This window comes from Macaca fascicularis, chromosome 7 (genome assembly GCF_037993035.2).
Source record: "Macaca fascicularis isolate 582-1 chromosome 7, T2T-MFA8v1.1".
NCBI classification, from domain to species: Eukaryota; Metazoa; Chordata; class Mammalia; order Primates; family Cercopithecidae; genus Macaca; species Macaca fascicularis.
In genome coordinates this window covers 78,796,732-78,809,857 of record NC_088381.1, presented here as the reverse complement: position 1 = coordinate 78,809,857, position 13,126 = coordinate 78,796,732, and the positions used below count along the sequence as shown (strand labels likewise).

At 40.6% G+C, this 13,126-nt stretch overlaps 1 pseudogene; it reads right to left on the bottom strand.

The window, feature by feature from the left end:
* Positions 1-6,659: 6,659 nt before the first annotated feature.
* LOC102132335 (polyadenylate-binding protein 4 pseudogene) lies at positions 6,660-12,638 on the bottom strand (annotated as a pseudogene).
* Positions 12,639-13,126: the final 488 nt, after the last annotated feature.

The following is a 13,126-nucleotide window of genomic DNA, read 5'->3' as shown; positions in this document are numbered from 1 at the left end:
CATTTGGCTATTTTTTAGTAAGGTTATTTGGTTTTTGCTTGTTTTTTTTTTTGTTGTCGTTGTTGTTGTTTTTTAGATGGAGTCTCACTCTGTCTCCCAGGCTGGAGTGCAGTGACATAATCTCAGCTCACTGCAACCACTGCCTCCCAGGTTCAAGCAATTCTCCTGCCTCAGCCTCCTATGTAGCTGGGATTACAGGGTTCACCATGTTAGCCAGGCTGGTCTCAAACTCCTGACCTTAGGCGATCTACACACCTTGGCCTCCCAAAGTGCTGGGATTACAGGCGTGAGCCTGTTTTTTGCTTGTTAATTTGCTTTAGTTCCTTATAGATTCTGGATACTAGACCTTTGTCCAATGCATAGATAGCAAATATTTTCTCCCATTCTATAGTTTGTCTGTTTACTGATAGTTTATTTTGCTGTGCACAAGCTCTTTAGTTTAATTAGGTCCTATTTGTCTATTTTTGTTCTCATTGCAATTGCTTTTAGAGACTTCTTCATGAAATATTTGCCACGGCCTATATTGAGAATGGTAGTTTCTAGATTTTCTTCTAGGTTTTTTGTAGCTTTCGACTTTACATTTAAGTCTTTAATCCATCTTGAGTTGATTTTCGTATGTGACATAAGGAAGGGGTCCAGTGTCAATCTTCTGCATATGACTAGCCAGTTATTCCAGCATCATTTATTGAATGGGGAGTTCTCTCCCCAATGCTTGTTATTGGCAACTTTGTCAAAGATCAGATTGTTGTAGGTGGGTTCTCTATTCTGTTCCCAATACTGTGGTGATTTGGTTACTGGAGCCTTGCAGTATAGTCTGAAGTTGAGTAGTGTGATGCTTCTGACTTTGTTCTTTTTGCTTAGAATTACTTTGGCTCTTTGGGCTCTTTTTGGGTTCCATATAAATTTTAGAATTGTTTTTCTAATCCTGTTAAAAGTGACAGTGGTAATTTGATAGGAATAGCATTGAATCAATAAATTGCCTTGGGTAGTATGGCCATTTTAACAATATTGTTTCTTCCTATCTTTGAACATGAAATGTTTTTTCCATTTGTTTGTGTCATCTCTAATTTCTTTCAGTGGTGTTTTGTGATTCTCATTGTGGAGACCTTTCATCTCCCTGGTTAGCTGTATGCCTAGGTATTTCATTCTTTTTGTGGCTACTGTGAATGGGATTGCATTCTTGATTTGGCTCTCAGCTTGAATGTTATTGGTAAATAGAAATGCTACTCATTTTTGTACATTAATTTTGTATCCTGAAACTTTATTAATATTGTTTATCAGATCTAGGAGCCTTTGGGCAGAGACTATGGGGATTTTCTAGGAATAGAATAATATAATCTGTAAAAATTGTTAGTTTGACACCCTCTCTTTCTGTTTGGATGCCTTTCGTTTCTCTTACCTGATTCCTGCGGCTAGGACTTCTAGAAGCAGAAATCTTCTGGATAGAAGTGGTGATATGTTGGATAAGAGTGGTGAGAATGGGCATTCTCATCTTGTTTTAGTTCTCAAAGGGAATGCTTCCAGTTTTTGACCATTTAGTGTGATGTTGGCCATAGGTTTGTCATAGAAGGCTCTTATTATTTTGAGGTATGTCCCTTCAGTGCCTAGTTTGTTGAGGGTTTTTAATATGAAGGGATATTGAATTTTATCAAAAGCCTTTCCTGCATCTATTGAAATGATCACATGTTTTTCATTTTTAGTTCTGTTTATGTGATAAATCATATTTCTTAATTTGTTTACACTGAACCAATTTTGCATCCCAAGGATAAAACCTACTTGATCACAGTAGATTTGCTTTTTGATGTACTGCTGGATTTGATTTGCTAGTATTTTGTTGAGTGTTTTTGTGTCTATGTTCATCAGGGATTGATACGGTTTGGCTGTGCTCCCACCCAAATCTCAACTTGAATTGCATCTCCCAGAATTTTCACGTGTTGTGGGAGGGACCTAGTGGGAGGTAATTGAATCACGGGGACTGGTCTTTCCCATGCTATTCTTGTGATAGTGAATAAGTCTCATGAGATCTGATGTGTTTATCAGGGGTTTCCACTTTTGCTTCTTCCTCATTCTCTCTTGCCACCACCATGTAAGAAGTGCCTTTCGTCCTCCACCATGACTGTGAAAACTTCCCCAGCCATGTGGAACTGTAAGTCTAATTAAACCTCTTTTTGTTCCCAGTTTCAGGTATGTCTTTATCAGCAGCATGAAAACAAACTAATACATGGATATCGGTATGAAGTTTTCTTTTTTCATTGTGTCTCTGTCAAATTTTAGTATCAGAATAATGCTGGTCTCACAGAATGAGTTAGGGAGAAGATCCTCCTCAATTTTTTGAAATAATTTCATTAATCTTGGTACCAGGTAGAATTTGGCTGTGAAGCCATCTGGTCCAGAGCTTTTTCTGGTTGGTAGGTTTTTTAGTACCAATTCGATTTTGGAACTTGTTATTGATCTGTTTAGGATATCAGTTTCTTCCTGGTTCAATCTTGGAGGTTGTATGTTTCTAGGAATTTGTTCATCTCTTCTAGGTTTCTAGTTTGTGTGCATAGGGGATCATAAGAGTCTTGGAAATTTTTTTTTTTGCATTTTTCTGGGGCCGTACACCTTTCTTTGGATACTGATTAGATTTTTGTTGTTGATATTTAGTTCTTCTCTAAGGATTGTTTTTCTTTTTTTTTTTTTAATTAATTTATTATTATTATACCCTAAGTTGTAGGGTACATGTGCATAACGTGCAGGTTTGTTACATATGTATACTTGTGCCATGTTGGTGTGCTGCACCCATCAACTCATCATTTACATCAGGTATAACTCCCAATGCAATCCCTCCCCCCTCCCCCCTCCCCATGATAGGCCCCGGTGTGTGATGTTCCCCTTCCTGAGTCCAAGTTGATCTCATTGTTCAGTTCCCACCTATGAGTGAGAACATGCGGTGTTTGGTTTTCTGTTCTCTAAGGACTCTTTTTCTTTTTAACTACATAAAATATTCTTGTGCAAGCTCTTGATTTTCCTCTAATGCTTTGTGACTTTTGGCTATTTGGGTGTGTTTAGAAGTAAAGAACTAGCTTAATTAGTATGCTAGATACAGTATTTTTTCTATCATATGTCTCCTAAATGGGCCCCTCTCCTGAATAGGAGAAATAAATGTGAGTTTTGTAGATTTTAATTGCATCTGTCAGAGAGGTTCACTTCTGCATTTTGTACATGGGCAGGAAACAGGCAGGTAGCTGAGAAGCAAGTAAATTGCCTGGGTAATGAGACTGACTCTCAGGTGGGAATATTTAATATGCATCTTTCTGGATGTCCAGATCTTATTTTAATTTAATCTGGATTCCCTTTTATGATCTTTAATTATCTAAAGACTTTCCCTGTTTCCCTCTTAGACTTCAACATCTATACTAGGAGTCTTCTCTAAGATAATATTTCTAGTTATTTAGAAAATAGTTCATAGAATTCTATCTAGTGAGCAAATGCCTCTCCAGCTGCTCTGTATATGTCAGTGACAGAGAGGAGCTGGCTTACCTAGCTGATCTGGAAACAGTGCTTTAACCTTGAACTTGGATGATTGCCTCTAGCCCTCATTTACTGTGTGTATTTGTTAACCCCAGTGGGGTGTCCCTCAGACCTCTGTCGGAACTTCTCTTTGCAGCAGCCTTTACCTGTGGGTACTTGGAGTTGTGGATTTTTCTATGTTGGTTGTGCTCCCATTCAACCTCTTCTAATTTCTACTATTAAGAAATATCGGCCGGGTGCGGTGGCTCAAGCCTGTAATCCCAGCACTTTGGGAAGCCGAGACGGGCGGATCACGAGGTCAGGAGATTGAGACCATCCTGGCTAACACAGTGAAACCCCGTCTCTGCTAAAAAATACAAAAAACTAGCCGGGCGAGGTGGCGGGCGCCTGTAGTCCCAGCTACTCAGGAGGCTGAGGCGGGAGAATGGCGTAAACCCGGGAGGCGGAGCTTGCAGTGAGCTGAGATCAGGCCACTGCACTCCAGCCTGGGCTACAGAGTGAGACTCCGCCTCAAAAAAAAAAAAAAAAAAAAAAAAAAAAAAAAAAAAGCTCACAATTTCAGATCCACTAATAATATCCATTTCAGATCCACTAATAATATTCATTTGTGTTTTTAGCACAAATGTTTATCACATATTTTAAAGAATCTTTAACATCATTTATGTGGGAATTTGGGAGGGATGGGAAGTAAATAGATGAGCTCAATGCTATCATTATTTATTGGAAGTTCCTCCACATCTGCAGCATTTTTATCTCCTTTCCTAACCCTAACCATTTCTTTCTAGCCCTGGGGTCCGAGATTCTTGTTTCACAAGCCTATCTTACCATGTTTAGTACAGCCTTGTAAGTCATCATAATACATGTGGCATGGTGTAAGATATTAGTGAGTTAAATAAAATACATATGGGAAGCTCCAAGAGAGTCAGATATGAATGATCTGTGGGCAAAAGGGTCAGTGTGACTAGGTGGAGTCATGGATGGGCACAGAGGAGCCAACACAATAGTCTTCAGAGTAGGTAATTGAGCTCACTCTTGAAAGGAAAGAAGGGATTCAGGAAGGAGATGACCCCATGCAGAGAGGACAGAATTATCTGGGCATAAGGTGTTAAAGTATTACACAGGATGGGAGCCCAGTGTGCAGCGGATGAGACAGGATGCAAAATCAGGAGCCAGATCCTGAAAGGCTTGTGTGTATCAAGCTAAACAATTTGGAATTTACCCTACAGGCAGAAGTGACCCATTGAAGGATTTTAAATGTGGACATAACGTGATGAATAAATGCTAACATTTAGTCAGCTCTTAGGATGCACCAGGCAGTGCTCAAAGTTCATCCAGGGGTTAAGTCATTTAATCATCATGATGACCTCATAAGGCCAATGTGTGGAATATCCTCACTTTCTACTGAAGATAATGACTCCCAAACATAAGTTTCCTGAGGTCAGATTCTTCATCCATTCACAGATGGGCCCTGGGTTTCTAGCTCTGGGCCAGCATGATGAATGTATGCGGAATGAATGAATGAATGAGGCTCACAGGTTACACACACAGGGAAGGACTGAGCTAGGACCTGAAGAGGGGTGGCCTTACCCCAAAGCCTACACATTTAACCACTATCATCGTTTCTACGTTAAAAAGGTAAAAAAGATAATTCTGGGTAGGTGAAGAGATTGGAATGTGATCTGACTGGCAGGAGACTAACAATAAAATTACATGCATTGGAGTGTAACTCAAAGTATAATCACTGAATATTGATTTGAAAAAGAGCATTGTGGAAAAAAGTAAATACTACATATTTACTTAAATTTAATTTTTTGACTTTTTCCACTAGAATCTGCTCTCCATGAGGTCAAAGATTTGTCTACTTTGTTTATTGTTGTAATCTTCAGCACCTCAAAGAATTTCAGGCATAGGATGGTTGATCAATAAATATTTGTCAACTAAATGAATGATTATGTAAGTTTGAAAATATTGTATATTGGATCTTCCTCTTGGTGATTTATAACCTATATTAGCATATTAATGGCAATTAAATACTTTGATTTTTTTAACCTAGTTTTTTAAAATTCTATTTACCCTCATACCTTTTTATTCTTAGAATTAGTGTTTTTCTTATAATTATTGTATTAGAATTAGATATACTTTGAGGAACTTCTCTTCAGGAAGTTTCTATTCAGTATATTATTATATCAAGAAGTTATTTTAAATCCTGGAAAATATCTATATTATTCATAATTACAAGTAATTAATAATTAATAATGATATCCACTCATTATTAATAAAACAAAGAAACTGTTTTAGACAATGGCATACTCAAGTAAAGCAAGCAAAGTGTGTCCTGTTTGGATTAAGTCAAGTTAGCATCTGTAGGGCTGCATGTGGTGTTTAGAGATTCAGTTTCTTTTCTTTTTTTTTTTTTTAATGAAGATGAGGTCTTGCTCTGTCACCCAGGCTGGAGTGCAATGGCGCATTCTCGGCTCACTGCAACCTATGCCTCCCGGGTTCAAGCCATTCTCCTGTCTCAGCTTCCTGAGTAGCTGGGATTAGAGGCGCTAGCCATCGCACCTGGCTAATTTTTGTATTTTTCATACAGATGGGGTTTCATCATGTTGGCCAGGCTGGTCTTGAACTCCTGACCTCAGGTGATCCACCCGCCTCGGCTTCCCAAAGTGCTGGGATTACAGATGTGAGCCACCACACCCAGCTAGAGATTGGGTTTCTAAGGATACCCAGTGTAATGTGAAAAAGGTGGATGCTTATAATTTTAGAATAAGTTTGTACCGTGCTAAGGATTAAGGAATAGGAAACTGTGGTTCCCCTAGGCCTGCTTTTTTCACTATTCCTTGCCTTTCCTCTGCTCTGCCTTGAACCATGGATGGTTAGGAGGAGGGGACATCTGCAGGCTGCATCTCCCAGACCTCCTGTCATCTGGCTTTTAGATGAATTCAGCCAATGGCAGGCACTGACAAGAGAAAGGAAGGAGATGCCAGGGCTCTTTTCTCCCCTTTTAACTGGTTCAGAGGGGTCTCCAGTAGCAAGTCTATCCCTCCATTGTACAGCTACCTGCTGTGCAAGACCACGGTTCTTTTTTTGTTTTTTTTTTTTAATGGAGATTTTTTTTTTCTTTATTGAGAAACATAAGACTTGGGTACATCAAATAAAACCAATTCCTGGGGGAAAAAACCAAAACTCACAATAGAAAAAAAAAGTTAACACTGCGCCACAGCAGAACCCAGAGAATATATTCGTATCATTGAAAAATTCTAGGCGCTTCATAATTGACCTTTCAATACAAAATGACCTATTAAATTTGCAATTTGTAGTTCTTGGTGTTGAGGTCCATAGGACAAGCTAGGAAGTCTTCAAACCTTAAGCTGAATTCCATGAGGGGTTATTTGGCTTTTGAATCGGTTTTTCCTTGTCTAAGAGGTAGCAGCAGCAACAGCGCCCACCTCCGGGGAAGCTTCTTTCTTGGCATCATGAGCCTGTAGAACTGCTACAGCTTCATCCACCTTGGAGTGGAGAGACTCGGGAGACTGTAACATATGCGGCAGCTCAGAGTTGTCGATCTCCAGCAGCATTCCCGTGATCTTCCCAGCCAGGTTTGAATGCATTGTTTGGATGAGTGGGAACAAGCGCTCTCCCAGCATCTGCTTCTGGTCCTTGAGGTGATGCTGCAGCCAGCATGGAGGCAGTCAGTGGCTCCTGCCCCTGCACATGGACCGCAGGCTGGGGTGCCTGCAGAGTCTGTATGGGAGGATGAGGGCTGCGGACACGGAAGGTGTATTTGAAGGGGTTAACAGCCTGGAGAGCAGCAGGCAACAGCTGCGCGCTGCGCTAAATTCTGCGCAGCTGTGGGAACGCCTCCAGCTTGGCAGCTGTCAGTCAGCCCTTGCTGGGCGGCACTAGCCCCACCAAAGTCCATAGCCAAGCAAGACCACAGTTCTTTAGGATGAACTCAGCGCCAGGGATATGGGAGCACCACATCATTCCTTCTCTACTGCAACCTCAGGATGGTGGCGACATCCTGATGTTACTAACTCCTGAGTTGCCTCATCGCTCCCTGTTTGGTTTCCGAGATCCTTCACTACCACTGAAAGCTGAATCCAATTCCCCCTGCTTTGAATGCTAGGAGTTACTTTTGTTTTCTTGGTCGTGGCCTAAATGATATATATGGTCAACAATAACAAATAAAGGAAAGAGTGCTGCAGCTGGAATAATTGTTCTAATCTGCAAAATGAATGACTGCTGGAAAGATGATTTTTCGTTTTTGAAATTCAAAGATTCTATAAATGGCATTTTCTAAAGTGCTATCTGAGGGTCATCTGCTTCAGAATTCCTAGAAAAGTTGATTTAAGATGCATGTTCCTGAACTCATCTTTAACCTGCTAACTCAGAATCTCTAGGGGATGGCAGGGGAATGTGCAATATCAATCTACTGCCTATAAGATTCTTTTTGAAAAATAAAGTTTGAAATAAAATGGTCTACCCTATTTGAGCTTCTTGGGAATGTTTGGAAGAGAAGTGACACAATGTGCTTTAAGGTATCCTGATGGATTTTCCATGTACTCTATTTGAAGAGATGTCATCTGTCAAAATCGATAAATTTAGATGAGTTTGGTTAATTTTTAAATGTCACATTGTATGAATCTTCCAAAAGTAAACTACGTCCTAAGCAGTAGTAAATACGTAGCACTTACCGCTAAGAAATTTCATAATCTACAAAATAGGGAATACATAAATATAAAACTATGTACAAGCCAGATGAGTTGGCACACCCCTATATTCCTAGCTACTGAGAAGGTTGAGGCGGGAGGATCACTCGAGCTCAGGAGTTCAAAGCCAGCCCGGGGCCGGGTGTGGTGGCTCATGCTTGCAATCCCAGCACTTTGGGAGGTGGAAGTGGGCAGATCACTTGAGCTCAGGAGTTTGAGACCAGTGGGGGCAACATGGAGAAACCTCGTCTCAATAAAAAATACACAAATCACCCAGGCACAGTGGTGGACGCCTGTAGTCCCAGCTACTCAAGAGGCTGAGGCAGGAAAATCGCTTGAGCCTGGGAGGTGGAGGCTGCAGTGAGCCATGATCATGAAACTGCACTCCAGCCTGGTAGACAGTGAGATGCTGTCTCAAAACAAAACAAAACAACAGCAACAACAACAACTCAGCCTGAGTGACATAGCAACACCTCGTCTCTATAAAAAACAAAACAAAACAAAACAAGAAACCAAAAAGAAAAAGAAAAAAAAAAACTATTCACAGATCAAAATTCCATGGCATTCTTATTAAACTAGTGATTGCCAAACCTGTTTTATCATACCCTGAAAAAACTTATGTAAAAGGTAGTATTTTAAATACATTTCCAACCAAGTTTTAATACATTACTTAAAATATTCAATATCCAACACTTTGAAGAGAAACTAAATAGGTCGGGTGCTTCAGTGATAAAATATATGCTTGGCCTAGGCTTCAGCAAAAAGCAAAGCTTGAGGCAAGCACTGAGTGCAAGTAGTTTTTGGTGGGTGGGTGGGTGGGTGAGGGCTGGGGGGAAGTGAACTCAAAGAGGAGAAGCAGGAAACTGGGAAAAGAGGAAGCCAGTCCATGAGCGCTATAGAGTTTATTGTGACTACGGGCAACTGAGGCTGGATCCCACTGGGAATACTTCAATGAGGCAAATAGCATAAGTGCACTTCAAAATCTCCCTCCAGTTACACAGAAGAGAGAACTTTTATCCCTCAGTTCTTTTCCTTTATTGGTCAGTGGTTGCCCCATGTCATGTTGACTAGTAACACTTCCAGGCATGCGTATAGGTTAGTCCCTGAATGGGACTTTGCAGTGATGGCAAAGTAATTCTAGTAAAACAAAAAAAGAAAGAAAGAGAGAAAAAACAGAAAAAGACACACGGTGGAGCTGAGACGAGCTGCTGATAGGATATACCTGCAAATATCTGGTTACAGTAATAACGGCTTCTATAAGAAAGTGAGCAAAAAAATGAAATACAGCCTAAGGGGAACCTGATACACCTTTTTGAAGATCTTTAATAATTATCAGAAATGACTCCAGGCAAAGGTGTGTGGGTTTTCTCAAATGCATGAATTATAAATATTTTATTTCTAGAAATGGTTTTTGTATTTTTAGCCTAGATTCTGTTTATGCCCCATCTCTTCTCCTCCTGGCCTGATGGGAAACATTTGTCCCTTTGTAGTTAACACGCAAAACTTGGAAAGCACCCATGAAATAAAAGCAGGTTAAAATAAATTTCCTACGACATAAAATTAACCATCATAGCTATGCCTTAGAATTGTTTATTTGGTGACTGAAAAGAGTCTTGTTGGACACTGAGCAGATTACGGAGTTGCCACCAAAAGAACTTCTAAGCATAGGTTGCTTTTAAATCATTCTGGTGATAATGTAAGCTATGACATGCTGGAAGCATTTGAAAAAGTTCACGATGTGTCTCCAGCTCTCTTCTCATAAGCACAGCGAGTCATTGTTTTCTTCTCTGGTTGGTCTCAAAATCCTCCATAGCTGTCTCTCCCCCAGCTCTCCTTCTGTGATTTTCACTGCTCCTTATCACGTTGTCTTCCATTTTGCCATTAATATTTTTACAGAAACACATTTTTTTAAATTTTCTATTCTTTCTGCCAGTGTAGATCCATTTTTATTGATCTATCTCCAACCTCAAATTCTTCCAGAAACTGTTTAGGCTGCCGGTGCTGGTTGGTACCTGGTTCTTATGTATTAGTAAGAGCATAAACCCTGGAGTTTGTCAATCCTTTGTTTGAATCTGGGCTCCACCACTTATAAACTGCATGAATCTGAAATGTGTCTTAACAATTTGAGCCTCCTGTTTTCTTCCGTGAAATGGAGATATTATTTCTCACGAGATTATTGTGAAACCCAAAGGAGGTAATAGATGAAAAAGAGTAAACTCTTTGTGTCTACATTGTGTCTGCAACATAATAAACATTTGCTAAATGGTAATTAACATCATTATTCAGTGCTATCATCAATTTATGTTTTTCATCTGTATCCTTAGATGTTATCTTGAATTTAACAATAAATGTAAAGGCAGAATTACCGGTAACAATAATTGACATTAATCTTGTCTACCAGCTTTAAACTGATGCTCTTTGAACCACAGTGCTGATAACCAGGTGTGTAGAGATCTGTAAATAGAAACAAGTCTAATCAAATGTTATTTAAAAACAAACCTAGATGGCAGAAGCAATTCTTCAATGAAGCCTTCAAGCAACACCTCCAAACTTCTGACACATCTGGGAAGCAGTACTGTAGAGCTGACCTACCTTGAATGAGACCTTTATATGTGAATAGTTTTTATTGACTTTCTCAGAGTCAGAAATAGCAACAGATTTTGTTGCTGCGCTTGCAATCATGTTTTTAAAAATGCAAGTTTAATATGTGAACAGTGAGGAAATGATTCTTGGTCTTACTTTGTGCTCTTCAGTCCCACCCAAAGTGCAGTCAACACCACACAGTAAAAGAACGATGTTTCACTCAAGTGGGTGGCTCAGACAGGCAACCTGAAAACCAAAAGAATAAGAAAAGAAAGTTGATTTTTGAAATCTAACTATTAACCCCACCAGCATGTATGAATTAGCTTCTGGAGTGAAGCAGAAACTTTTCTGCAAATATGAGGACCAAGAGTTTGGGAACTCCTCAAACACTTATTAAGATATCTTGGCTGTGATATCAGGAAGGTAGGATAGGACTAGGATTGGAATGGGGTGAGTAAAAACCTACCCAATGGTCTTCGACTATTTGGAGAGACTCTATACACACGGAAAAGGCTGCTCAGCTTGAAACATGAGAAAAATAATTCAGGGAGCCAGAATTTCACAGCATTTATCTAAAGGCTGCCCAGGAGAAAAGCTCACTGGCTGTAATAAGCACAAGACTGTCATCATAAAGATGCTTTCTGCTGAGAAGCAGGGCTAACCTGATCTTCATGGGTACATGATAGCATCATGGAATTCTTCGGAGATGACTATTTGAAACGGGCCCTCAAGATTGCTTGCAGGCAGAGTTATGTTTAGATCTGAGGTCTGATTACCCCACATTAAGAAATGAGGTCTTGACGTTTTTGGTAATAGTTTGTATAGCAATCTTACCTGAACACTGGCAGTCTACTTTTTTTTTTTCCCCTGAGACAGAGTCTTACTCTGTCGCCAGGCTGGAGTGCAGTGGCACAATCTCAGCTCACTGCAACCTCTGCCTCCTGGGTTCAAGCAATTCTCCTGCCTCAGCCTCACAAGTAGCTGGAATTATAGGCATGTGCCACCATGCCCAGCTAATTTTTGTATTTTTAGTAGAGACAGCTGTTCAGTATGTTGGCCCGGCTGGTCTCAAATTCCTGGCTTCAGAAGATCCACCTGCCTCAGCCTTCCAAAGTTCTGGGATTATAGGCATGAGCCACCATGCCCTGCCAAAGGTGGCGGCCTTCTTGCCCAACCAATTTTGTCCTTTACATTACTGACCCAGGTGATTTGAAGAGGGAAGATAGCTATTGGCCTCATCTCTATCTCTCTGTCCCATCCCACCACCCCTTCTTACCCCCTCTCCCTCTCTTCCCCTGTTCACCACTAGGAGCATAATAAGCCTCCTCTTCCTGAATCAGGGTGACCTCTGTGTACTGTAAGGATGCAACTCCTTCAAGATTGGTTGGACTACCCAGGCTCTGATCACAGGCTTCCTTCGCCAGTGAGCCAGCTTGCTAGTCCATGATTCATGAGACATTTATTTAGAATTTGCTGTGTGCCAGGTAATGATAAAAAAAAAAAAAAAAAAAAAAAAAAAAAAAGGAATAAACTTGATCTTCCTCTTTGGTAATATGCAATTTATCTTTCAGAGTTTTTGAAGGCTGATTCTCTAACTGCAGGTCAACCCTCCTTCAAGACTCTTGACTCCCTAGTTTTCCTTCATGACTCACTGCTCAGGAGACTGCCCTTTTATTGATAATTCTGCTCCACTTCTGCTTTCAACCTGCATATTCTTCATGAGGAATCTACTTGATCCTTGATCCTATACCCACCACTTCTCCACTGGGTAACCCTTTTCTTAGGTTCATCCGTTTCCATTAGCAGCCACATTCCTCCAGACACTGCCATCGCTATGACACTAATTTGGCTTGCCTTCTGGCAACTGAAGTATGATGCCTCTTAATACAATCTTCCTATCTACTCCCTGAGGAGTGCCTGGGCACACCTGGTGTTCTGGGCTCCTGGCTGCAGAGTCATATTAGTGGACAACATTTCACTTTCTGATGCTGCTGCAGGTGGTGATGATGGTACCAGCATGCACACTTGTCATCATTATCACATTCAGTCCCACAACAGCAACAACAGAAAGGAGGTGAGGATATCATCCACACGTTAGCAACCAGAAGACTTAGCTCCCCAAAGTAAAGTCGTCTGCCCTGTGTCACCAGGTGGAAAGTGGCAGGGATAGCTTTATCTGTTCCTGAAACCCAGGCTGTTTCTCAGGAATATCTCCTCTATGCTATATTGCTTCCCTTGCAACTCCATTCCAGAGTCTTCTGATCCCTAAAATCCAGAAATATGTCTCCAAGCAAAGCTAAATCAGTGCAGTATCAGAG